We start from the raw sequence: 11,240 nt of genomic DNA on the forward strand, positions 1-11,240 counted from the left end.
CAAACAAAAACAAATCTCTGGTCATGCTGGACATGAATTTGTATATTTCAATATTTTGGTATGCACTATCTATATCAACTCCATGAATGGATTGACATTGAAATCAATGTGTTTCAATACAATCTGATAATAATGAATGAACTTTTCAGGCAATATTGCATGAATGCAGATGTTTTAACTGACAAAATATTTGGCTGAGATTTTGAAAGTAATGGATAAAGTATGCAGAAAATCTCAGATGGTAATGCAGATGCAATCTGTTGATCTGAAATGGAGTGACTACTGCTGTGTTAATATAGATGGGGCCACTGTATTCAATATTATTTCAGAGATCAGTCTTTACCTTAACAGTTTTCTCCAGGTTGAGGGGTAGTGACTCGGCTGCCTGGCACTCGGCGAGATGGTGGAGCTGGAGGAATAGATACAAAGAGAGGGGAATGTCTTTAGCACTAAGAATGTTAACCATATCTCTAATATTAATATTATGATTTAGTTATTTCAATGTTAAGAGATTATTACTTACTTTGCCAGTGCAATTGGCTTGGGCTTGAGGCTTCAACTGATATACCAGGCGAGTTGGAAGGTACCTCAGAGATGCAAAGTCACCATTTTCTGGCTCTTCACTGTCATCAGAGTCCCCGAAACGATGGCTGTTACATAACGATATCATTATGGTTATTGCAATCCCAAAATTTCCAAATATACATATAGTACAAACATCTCTGGTTTATTTTTTTTATAATGCTACGGGAATGTGTTCACATTACATTTTAACAACCCAGAAAGTATCTTACTTGATCAAGCAAACCCAACAGAGGCAATCGTAACGTTAGATGCTAGAATCCAGCCGATAAAAGTTGACGGTGCAGAACAAACAAAATAGAAGATGGGGACCAAGTTCCATACAGTTAAGTTACGTTAGCATAATAAATCACAAACCGATGCCAATAGTTGTCTGAACCGACTTAAACAGTGATTAAAATGCCGAGGCTTTCATTACAAAGATGGCAGATAGACACTAAAGTTACGTATGAGACCAAACTTGGCAAAATGCAAACGTTAAAGCACAGCTAGCTAGAGGCTAGGGCTAAACCATTATCAGTGAGTCAACATGCTAAAGTTGTAGGTAGCTATCATAGCAGAGTGCTTCACTGACTTCATTGACTGCAATACCAGTGCCAATATCACCTTAATCAAGGTTTGCATCGCAAACGTGATTTCAATATATGTATAGCACTAATAGACATTAGCAATAACTTATGCAATTGCGCCTAGCATATATGCCACTAGCATAGTAGCACTATATGGACAACAGCGACACATTAAAACAGACAAGACCAGACTAATGTTAAATAACAATGTGTGTTTTTTAAATCACACTACCATAACATATTCTGCCGAAATTGCTATCCCATTTTAAATCAGATAGGCTACAGAATCATATGAGCATCACAGCTAACAATAACGTTAACTTTGCACAAACTGTTGCACAAAATGACAAACGTCTCTGGTTGCACTAACGTTAACGTTAGTCCTAATATCAAACAACGTCATTACAATTAATAAACATGATGATTATAAAACCACAAAGGCCAATGTTTAGCTATTGTGAATGTCGCAATATATTAATAAATATCACTTGCTCGAGAGGGTTCAGCGCAACCGTGTCCCAGCAAAGAAAATATCCACTAGTATGACTCTTCTTGGCTCTTGGTGTACAGTCATGTTCAACCGTTACAGTAAATGCGCGTCCGCGCCCGCGGATCCGACATGGGTCCACTCAGGATCCGCTGTTTGACAGTAGAATTTACGAGGCCGCCTGGAGGCGGAGCTGATCCTCTGTGCGGCACCAAAACGAATGCGACAGTCACGCGGGTTTGGCGTTTTGAAGGCGGATCCGCCTAGGAGTCTACTGCTGTGTGGTAGCCTCGTTTCAACATTTTCAAAGAAGCATTCTGCCAGATCTTGGCAACAGTTTATATCACTTTTCCTGACAACCATCTCCTGCACAACAGCCATGCCATCTACTAAGATGCTATCCAATGTGTGTGTTTTCGAAGGTATTTTCAACTATAATATTAAGGTATATCATACTATGTGCATCTTTGCAGGGGCAAGCGCTTTCTTAATGACGTTGCGTGCCGAGACAAGGAAGCACTCACCAGGGTTGCCAGTTGGGCGGTTTTGCAATCTATTTTGCGGGCAAAAATGGGTTTGGGCGGGTGTATAAAAATTGGGCTGGTTTCGGATCAGTTCGGCGGGTTTTTGTAGCCGAAACAAAGGCACTTCAGACCCTTCTTCCAGCGACCGTCTCTGGTCAGCAGGCAGCAGTCTCTCACTCACTCACTCACACACCCTCTGGCTGACGTGCCCCCCTAAACTCACAACAGACACTCTCAGCTCACGTCACCTTATGTATCGAAACATGCATTCTAATAGTGCATGGTATTTCCATAACCGCGAGATATGCGCTTCACAATGACCGCAATTAGTTGTTAGATATTCACAGCAGACAGTAAAGCCCAGCAGTAATTTATCCAAATTAACACATATTTCAAGTACCATTCATGATGTTGTCAAATATTGAAGTTGTGGGAAGTTTTTAGCTGTATGTTTCTTCCCACACAGCAAAAGGACTCCGCGGCGGATCCGCCGCGGAGGTACGACGGCTTCCGGAACGGACCCGCGAAACGGACCCGTATCGGAGTCCAGATGCTCTCAGGAACGGATCCGCTACGAAGGCGGATCGCGGACCCGCCGTGGCTCCGCACTGCATCCACTCCGCATCCGCGATTAAAACCTTACCTCCGCGGCGGGTCCGTTTGGGATCCGCAAATCGATACATACATCCGCCGCGGACCCGCAACGGACTCAAATGCTCATCTGGCCCGGGTCCGTTTTGGACCCGTTTATCTCATTTTCAAAATTCCTTCTGTTCTTGCTGTAGGATAAAACTAGGCAACTATAGGATAAAAGTAAAACTATCACTAGGCCTAGCCTAGGCTACTACAGCAATATAGGCCTACGATTAATCTGTTTTTTCGTAAAAATCGTATTTTTAACTTAACAATACTGTCAATAAACCTAACAGAAAAGGTTTAAGTCAAGACATCAATTTACTGTACAAACGTGATCACTACTCAATGGAAATATAAAATGGATATTTATGGAAAGTTACAGGTTATAAGCTATTCTGTTTTTGTTAAGTAGCCTACATTGCCTAGGCTACTTTACATTCATTTTGTGGTCAAAACCTAATTTAGTGCTTTATAGGCCTAGGTCAGTGCAGACATGAAATATTTTATCTAATAGGCTACAACTTCAATGAAATACTGCGCTATGCACAGCTAAAATATCAGAAAATGAATAACTGGTGAATGACAAGAAGTTCAATAAAAAGATTGTTTAATGCTTATTTCTCCTATTACTCCATTTGTGTGGATGGAGGCGGAACACATCTCCTCGTTGCCCGATCCACCGCCGGTTGAAACACCTGATTGCGTGTTTGGTGACCTCAGTGTCCGTGGCAGACCATGTCACCATGTTTTTCCTCACAGCACCTGTAATCAAACAGACAGATATGTTTATGTTTATGGTATGTAGCATCCAAAGCCAAGTATGCTTACACAATACAATATATGAGATAGGTATTAAGGAGATTAAATTTAAAAAGAAACACGACTTACAAAGCTCCTCTGTTCGCTGCACGTTGAGGGCTGGTGTGGGGGTGGAGGGAGTTGAGGAGGGACTGCCGTTCCTGGCCCATAGTGAGGTGGGCGGTGTGCGAGAGGGGGAACATTTTTTCATTAAATGGTAGTATTAAATTGTAAAATTGTATTAAATTGTAAAAAATTGTATTAAATCTGTTAACCATGACTGATAATACACAGGGGGCCTTTCTATTCACTAATATTTCAGAGATCAGTCCCTACCTTGAGTAACTCTCCGTATGTTAAATGCAGGTGCAGGGAGTTGAGGTGGTGACGAGTGTTGCGGTCCTGCCCCATGGTGAGGTGCTAAGGGAGAGAAATGGTTGTGATCTGTTAACCATGGTAGGCTGAGAGCTACAGGGCCAAACAATGGCAAACAAAAACAAATCTCTGGTCATGCTGGACATGAATTTGTATGTTTCAATATTTTGGTATGCACTATCTATATCAACTCCATGAATGGATTGACATTGAAATCAATGTGTTTCAATACAATCTGATAATAATGAATGAACTTTTCAGGCAATATTGCATGAATGCAGATGTTTTAACTGACAAAATATTTGGCTGAGATTTTGAAAGTAATGGAAGTATGCAGAACATCTGAGATAGTAATGCAGATGCAGTCTGTTGATCTGAAACAGAGTGACTACTGCTGTGTTAATATAGATGGGGCCACTGTATTCAATATTATTTCAGAGATCAGTCTTTACCTTAACAGTTTTCTCCAGGTTGAGGGGTAGTGACTTGGCTGCCTGGCACTCGGCGAGATGGTGGAGCTGGAGGAATAGATACAAAGAGAGGGGAATGTCTTTAGCACTAAGAATGTTAACCATATCTCTAATATTAATATTATGATTTAGTTATTTCAATGTTAAGAGATTATTACTTACTTTGCCAGTGCAATTGGCTTGGGCTTGAGGCTCCAACTGATATACCAGGCGAGTTGGAAGGTACCTCAGAGATGCAAAGTCACCATTTTCTGGCTCTTCACTGTCATCAGAGTCCCCGAAACGATGGCTGTTACATAACGATATCATTATGGTTATTGCAATCCCAAAATTTCCAAATATATATATAGTACAAGCATCTCTGGTCTATTTTGGAATGCTACTGGAATGTGTTCACATTACATTTTAACAACCCAGAAAGTATCTTACTTGATCAAGCAAACCCAACAGAGGCAATCGTAACGTTAGATGCTAGAATCCAGCCGATAAAAGTTGACGCTGCAGAACAAACAAAATAGAAGATGGGGACCAAGTTCCATACAGTTAAGTTACGTTAGCATAATAAATCACAAACCGATGCCAATTAGTGGTCTGAACCGACTTAAACAGTGATTAAAATGCCGAGGCTTTCATTACAAAGATGGCAGATAGACACTAAAGTTACGTGAGACCAAACTTGGCAAAATGCAAACGTTAATGCACAGCTAGCTAGAGGCTAGGGCTAAACCATTATCAGTGAGTCAACATGCTAAAGTTGTAGGTAGCTATCATAGCAGAGCTTCACTGACTTCATTGACTGAAATACCAGTGCCAATATCACCTTAATCAAGGTTTGCATCGCAAACGTGATTTCAATATATGTATAGCACTAATAGACATTAGCAATAACTTATGCAATTGCGCCTAGCAGCATGCTAGCTAGCAGCTATATGCCGCTAGCATAGTAGCACTATATGGACAACAGCGACAACAGACAAGACCAGACTAATGTTAAATAACAATGTGTGTTTTTTAAATCACACTACCATAACATATTCTGCCGAAATTGCTATCCCATTTTAAATCAGATAGGCTACAGACTCATATGAGCATCACAGCTAACAATAACGTTAACTTTGCACAAACTGTTGCACAAAATGACAAACGTCTCTGGTTGCACTAACGTTAACGTTAGTCCTAATATCAAACAACGTCATTACAATTAATAAACATGATGATTATAAAACCACAAAGGCCAATGTTTAGCTATTGTGAATGTCGCAATATATTAATAAATATCACTTACTCGAGAGGGTTCAGCGCAACCGTGTCCCAGCAAAGAAAATATCCACTAGTATGACTCTTCTTGGCTCTTGGTGTACAGTCATGTTCAACCGTTACAGTAAATGCGCGTCCGCGCCCGCGGATCCGACATGGGTCCACTCAGGATCCGCTGTTTGACAGTAGAATTTACGGGGCCGCCTGGAGGCGGAGCTGATCCTCTGTGCGGCACCAAAACGAATGCGACAGTCACGCGGGTTTGGCGTCTTGAAGGCGGATCCGCCTAGGAGTCTACTGCTGTGTGGGTTTCGTCCCCCATGTCGTTTCATTTATCCCGGTCTGGAGGGACGAATGAAACAAAACGCATGTTCGATTTCTCCTTAAATAAATCCTGAATGGTTTTGTTCAGAGCTGAAAATGCAACTGTATTTGACAGAGGACCGATGTAGTTTGCTTGTGACAAAATATTAGCTTTCAGTGTTTTACGATGTCTTTGTAAATTACGTTTAATTAAAAAGTGTTTCAGTCCGGTTCTCCCCTACTCTGGCGCAGACCGCCATTCAAACACACAGCTCGCGGGGTTTTCAAACTTAGCTAGCTGACTGACAATGTCAATATGCCAAAGTGGGCAAAGAGCATTTTGTCATTACAGTCAATCTCTTCATGAATGTGCACACTGCTGAAAGATTACCTACGAGACAGGATGGACTTACCCCTTCTTTCAGGGTTGATGGATGTGCGCAGGTCTTGCGCGAATGGCTTGACATAGGACTACGGCCCACGTTCCGTCCAGCCCGACAGTTGTTGAGGAAGTTTGACAAAGCCTAGGCCTACTAGAACTTTTTAATTATTTTTAGGCCTAATAACAATTGCTCAAAGCGATTTTCACGAAGGGCCTAGGGCCATAGGCCTATGTTTTTTGTGTAGAGATGGCCCATGCATGAACGTTCTGCTTCTGCAAAGAGCGCACTGACACCCCTGTTCGTTCAACGCGACTTTCATGAAAACTAGGATTAACTGCCTGTCAGGTAGGCCTACTAATTGTTCTAAATTACAGGTGTCAAACTCAAGTTTGCCTTTAGCCTATATCTGGCGTATGAAAATATTTTTTGCGTGTAGTTGCCATGCATGGACGCACTGCTTCTGCAAAGAGCGCACTGACACTGTCCTAAATAGCCTATTCAGCGCGATTTTCATGAAAACTCTAGGCCTAACTGCCTGTCTCAGGGAATATATAGCGCCTAGGTAGGCTATTAATTAATTGTTCTAAATCACAGGTGTCAGACTCAAGTTTAACTCAAGCCTTTAGCCTACATTTGGGGTAGGCCTATGGAAATATTTTTTGTGTAGCCTACAGTTGGCCCACCAGTTATGAACGCACTGCATCTGCAAAGAGTCGACACTTCATATATCCACTCAATGTTTTTATGTTAGGCTAGCCTACTGAATGCTTTTGTTCCAAGCGTCTATTGACACTAAACAGACAGATTAATAGTCTATGTTTAGCCTATTGCATTATTTTCCGTAACATAAGCTTATAGAATAATAGTCTGACGTCCGTGTAGCCTACTTTTGCGTTCATTTGATTGAATATTGTTTCTGAAATTGGATAGGCTAAGTCGAAAAATGGGTCATTTTAAAACTTGTTAATGATTTTAATGTGTTTAAATGAGAAACAAGCAAAAGCAAATTTGGGCGGTTTTTTGTGCATTCTCGCGGTTTTTGACGAGGTTTTGGGCTGGAAAACCTTGCTGGCATCTGGCAACACTGGCACTCACACGTGGGTTCATACGTAAATTTGCATTCAGTTGGTCTACCACGTCTACTCCTGCTGTTTTACAGAAATAGCCATGATTCACCATTCCAAAAAGGACAACTTTACTTCATTGTTATATCAAAAGCGGTTGTTCACTTTGTGTGAATTACGCTATTTTCCACGTCTTTTTTATTCCAACCGTGGGCACTTTGGGGCAGTTAAAGATAAACGCACACACATCCTGAATTACTTACACCTGGCTTGACATAGTCGCTCCTACTCATCCTGGATTGGCATTAGTGAAACGAATTGAGCTAGGATGACCAGACAACGCTATGTCAAAGCTTTATCACTTATCTTGGATGTCTTAATTCTACCTTTGTGAAATACCCCTCAGGTTTGTCACTAAACCACGTAGGCCTACTTGGAATAGGCTACCCCCCTGGTAACGTCGAAGGGTAAAGTCACTTTCGATTTTTTTAAAGAAGGCAAAATAGGCCCTGACATTTTCAAAGTTAGTAGTTTATTACTATACACACTGAAAATATAAATAACTTCTCTGATTTGGCTTCACAATATTTTAAGAATGGGACTTAAAGGTTGTATCAGCGATTTCAGACACAACAAATCTTTCCTAATAATCCGCTAGCTGTCTGCCCGCAGGCTGTCAAAAAACGCGTCTCAGTATGAGCCTAGGCTCCGAGATCTGTACACAAAAACAATTGCTTAATAGTCCGTGAGCCAGAGGGGTTGGTCGTTACCGAAAAAGTGGCAAAGGCTACCATACCTTTTCTGAAAGCCTGGAATCTCAGCTTTTCAATGATGTATGATGGCCATCTGACAAGAGTAGCTGTTTTGAGTTATCACACATAATGTAAACTAAGGTTGAAAAAATAATGCGTATAAATCAAGCAGAACACTGACATAGCTGAAAATCTATATTGGACATATAGGATCATTTTTTTGAAGCTATAGGAGCTTTTATTGAAATCCTTTTGTGAACATTTTGGATCAGTATACAGCCAACCCTGGAGCTCTTCAAACTTTTAATCACACACATTTTCCTGCCATTTCCGCCTAAGTCATCTTTTGTCTTTTAATCCTGTGGCACCAGGAAGCATCAGAGAAACAAAATCCAAACACTATAATACTGGCATGACCCTAAGGATTCAGAAAATGGATCATTTACCCATATTATCTGATCTGGAGGGGGTGATTTTCAGTCTTATATCAGGCATGGCGTTAGAGAAAATAATGCGTATAAATTAAGCAGAACACTGACATAGCTGAAAATCTAAAAACGGTATAACAAATAACAGATGAGACATGGATTCCTATGTTTTAAGGTGTGGTAAACCCAGTTATGACATTGCCATTACTGTACACTGTACTGTACTGTACTGATTACACTCAGTAGGATAAATATCACAACTGGTGCTGCCCAGCGCCAATAGCTCATGACTTGGTGGACTGAACAGTGTTTTCCCTGTTTTCTTGATGCATTCTAGCTACTGTCAGTGACGCGAGAGAATTAGTCAGAAGTTATTAGGGAAGTGCGTGTGTAAGTTGTGCGTAGTGCCGGTGTCATTAATTTATTTTACATGTCTTACAACATAAATAAATGCATTCATAGTCTAGTGAAGTCAGATATGAGCATACAAAGACGCTTAGAACTCATGTTAAGCCTATGGTAGATGCGCACTAAATGCAAATGCGCGATTTGATGCAGGCAAAAGTATCGACTGTTACTAACGAAGGTAGCCTATTATAGCAATATTATAAATGTGGCGACGGAATAGCCTAGAACTTGGGTAGGCCTAGCGTTTAGTAGCCTATGCACTTGGCGGTGATAGCCAAAACTAATGTGAATCGCGGACTATCCTACAACCAAAGAAAGTAAAGGAGATTATTTGTACCTGCGTTAGCCAAATAAAAGACGGGACTGCAGCCTTCACAAACCGTAAAAATGAAGTTTATTAGTTTTACAGTTGACTACAGTTGACAGTTCACTATAGTCCACACAAACAATTCTGGTTTCCTTGCACTAGCCATTTTCGTCGTAGCCTATTCTGTCTGTTTGTATAGCCCGCAGCGCACAAGCTTTGGTCAATTTCTGTAACAGAAACAGTGCCACCTATAGGCCTGGGATATAAAGTAACGTGTTGAGTCGTGTTGAGTCGTGTTGAGATGCATCCGTTTAGACGCAAATATTCTTGATACGGAAGACGGAGGAAAAAAAGATCAGTTTGGTACGTGTGGACTATCCCACAGTCCCTCTTGCATGAGCAGGACAAAAACTCAAGTACTGCTTGTGGACCAATGGAGACATTGAACCAGTCTATGGAGAGCTGCAAGTCACCATCTTGGTCCACTTTAGACCACTCATGCTCAACTGGGGAAGGAACTTCAGGGTTGTTCTCAAGGCATCTTCTCCAGATAGCACCTTGATAGTTAGCTCTGAGACAGTGCTTCCTGAGATAATCTGAGCATGGAGGTAACTGCCAGGATTCTATGCCTTTCTTTGCACAAAAAAGTGCATACCTCATTTCATTGATATTGGTGATTCTGGACTTGGAGCTGTACATTAACTCCTGTAAGGCTGCATACAACTCATGTGACATTGTCCAGTCTGCCCCAACCTTCTGAAAGGTCTCAGAAGTTTTCATTCTTCTGAAGAAGTTTTAGGGCTGACACTTTACCACGACCTGCAAATGCACTTGCGTGTAAACCAGGCAAAGCCTGACACAACTGAACCCAGACCACGAGCGAGTTGTGAGATGTTTATGTAACTGGTGCGATTCTTTGTCCCTGTCTTCAGGAACAGGTCACATGTGACTGCGTCACTGGTAGCCAGGCTTATCACCAAGACATCAGTGTCATCAGACACAAGGATGACAGATTTGTGACCAGTCCTTGAAGCATGGCAAGCATGGAGTAGCATACGGGTGTCAGCCTCTTCCTGAGTGGACGACAGGTCTGCTACCTTGTGCACTCCCTGTTGGGTCAGCTTGTAACACTGATCTTTGGTTGTAGTGTACAGAACCTTTTCAGCGAGTCTTGTTCTAGACTGTTCTTTGCCCCACTCTTTGAGCAAGAAGGTAGCAAGATTTGTTTTGTTGTTGTTGCTTTGTAGGAATTTCTTCAATTGCTGAACTCTGTGCCCTGCAGTGATCTGTCTGACCGCTGTGCCTGAGTCTGCACCTCTGGCCACTCTCTCCATGTGTTTGATAGAAGCCTCATTATATACATCAAAAACAATGTCAACACGGGTGCTGTGACTTGCTTCAGCTAGCACAGTGGACAAGGCATAGTCTGCAATATCAGCAAATGTCTTGCCATCACCGTTCAGCTTCTGAACAAGTGCCATGCCATCTATTATGCAGGTGGAATTTAATGGCAATGATTCAGCAACACATGGGAACTTGAGCAGTTGCTTGGCAAGTGAGGATTTGCAAGTCTTCCTCACATTGCCATCTGGTGAAGCAAGAGCCCACGGAAGTGGTCCAAGGGGATGAGAAAACACCTCCTTCAGGTTGAGCTGTCTACTCTGTGGAATCAGTACCATCTGGGCAAATATTCGATTATCAACTTTAAGGATAACTTCTTTATTCCCAGTTTTGCATGTCTTTGCCTTTCCCTGCATTGAGGAGAACGTTTTTAGTTTCAGCTTGGAGAGTGGTGCATGGAACTGCTTTGCAGGAGTATTACTCTCAACACGCTCAGCAGAGATGGTTCTGTAGGCATTCTTGCCAATGGTGTGTGCATTCAGAAGGTCTTCAGCAA

At 41.7% G+C, this 11,240-nt stretch overlaps 2 long non-coding RNA genes across 3 annotated transcripts; both read right to left on the reverse strand.

Annotated features, from left to right (window-relative positions):
- Positions 1–384: 384 nt before the first annotated feature.
- Positions 385–6,007, reverse strand: LOC121679650. 2 transcript variants are annotated; one of them, XR_006021368.1, is made up of 4 exons: positions 5,727–6,007; positions 4,871–4,939; positions 524–650; positions 385–409 (listed from the first exon to the last, which is right to left on the reverse strand). It is a non-coding gene; the product is annotated as an uncharacterized LOC121679650 (long non-coding RNA). The 2 variants fall into 2 exon arrangements; XR_006021367.1 differs by lacking the exon at positions 5,727–6,007 and having other exon boundaries at positions 4,871–5,043.
- On the reverse strand, positions 3,535–3,982 carry LOC121679649. Its single transcript, XR_006021366.1, has 3 exons — positions 3,933–3,982; positions 3,687–3,757; positions 3,535–3,560 (listed from the first exon to the last, which is right to left on the reverse strand). It is a non-coding gene; the product is annotated as an uncharacterized LOC121679649 (long non-coding RNA).
- Positions 6,008–11,240: the final 5,233 nt, after the last annotated feature.

The sequence above is a fragment of the Alosa sapidissima genome, chromosome 13 (genome assembly GCF_018492685.1).
Source record: "Alosa sapidissima isolate fAloSap1 chromosome 13, fAloSap1.pri, whole genome shotgun sequence".
Taxonomy (NCBI): Eukaryota; Metazoa; Chordata; class Actinopteri; order Clupeiformes; family Clupeidae; genus Alosa; species Alosa sapidissima.